The sequence below is a fragment of the Limulus polyphemus genome, unplaced genomic scaffold (genome assembly GCF_000517525.1).
Source record: "Limulus polyphemus unplaced genomic scaffold, Limulus_polyphemus-2.1.2 Scaffold9982, whole genome shotgun sequence".
NCBI lineage: Eukaryota > Metazoa > Arthropoda > Merostomata > Xiphosura > Limulidae > Limulus > Limulus polyphemus.
In genome coordinates this window covers 19,573-21,164 of record NW_013675592.1, presented here as the reverse complement: position 1 = coordinate 21,164, position 1,592 = coordinate 19,573, and positions in this window count along the sequence as shown.

Here is a 1,592-nt window from a genome sequence, read left to right as displayed (position 1 = left end):
TATCACGTACAGAATTGTTGTTTTAAGACGTAACTTGGGGTGGATGTATCACGTACAGAATTGTTGTTTTAATACTTAGCTTAAGGTGGATGTATAACGTACAGAACTGTTGTTTTAAGACATAGCTTGGTGTTGATGTATCAAGTATAGAACTGTTGTTTTAAGACGTAACTTGAGGTGGCTATATAACGTACAGAACTGTTGTTTTAAGACGTAGCTTGGGGTGGATGTATCACGTACAGAACTATTTTTTATGAACCTTGGGGTGGATGTATCATGTACAGAACTGTTGTTTTAAGACGTAGCTTGGGGTGGATGTATCATGTACATATCTGTTGTTTTAAGACGTAGCTTGGGGTGGATGTATCGTGTACAGAACTTTTGTTTTAAGACGGTGGTATTATACTGATTTGAACCTGGTTCTCCAGCTCCATAATCACAGCTCTATTTCACTTTTTTATAATTGGTAGAATGTTTTCTTCACGTTTATAGTTTGATTACTACATTAACAATCAAAGTTTCAGCGGGAACTGAAAGCTACATATTAACAGTCATACGTTATACATATTACGGCTTATATAGTTAGTTCAAAAGACTACAAATGTAGTTGAAAATAATATATTTCAGTATCGCGTTTTCCCTTAATTCTTCATAATCCAGATACAGGAAAAATCAATTATCTGTTATCACGTATGACTGATAAGATATAATAATTAATACGTGTACTGTAGTGTACCTTTGTGTTATTTAAAACTGATATTTAAAATATTAAAACTGCTACATTTCCTTTTCTGCTACGTATCGTATTAATGACAAAAATAAGCAAGTTAACACTTATAGACAAATCTAATAAAATGGCTATAGGCGCGGACGATTTTTGAATGCAACAATCGTTCTGCCACTTGAAACTAACAAAATGTCGTGAGAACAACCATACGGTAAACAATGCATGTCGTCGTGGACAGTATTGTTACAACAGCTGTGATCTGATTAAAAACATCGTTAGAACCGATCCTGTATTTCACACGCGCTTGCTGCCCCTTTGATACTGAAACAAGCAAATCGTATTACAGTGTGAACAACACGAGGTTATACAGTCAACACCAGAGAAAAAAATACAATACAACATCCTAAAACAATAGATCTGTGCGTGATACATCCACCCCAAGCCAAGTCTTAAAACAACAGATATGTACGTTATACATCAACCTCAAGCTACGTCTTAAAACAACAGTTCTGTACACGATACATTTACCCCAAGCCACGTCTTAAAACAACAGATATGTACGTTATACATCCACCTCAAGCTAAGCTCCATTATTTTTTATACTGATATGAACCTGGCTCTCCAAAATAATGGAGCTAGAGAGCCAGGTTCAAATCAGTATAATACCACAAAATAATGGAGCTGGAGAGCCAGGTTCAAATCAGTATAATACCACAAAATAATGGAGCTAGAGAGCCAGGTTCAAATCAGTATAATACCACAAAATAATGAAGCTGGAGAGCCAGGTTCAAATCAGTATAATACCACAAAATAATGGAGCTGGAGAGCCAGGTTCATATCAGTATAATACCATAAAATAATGGAG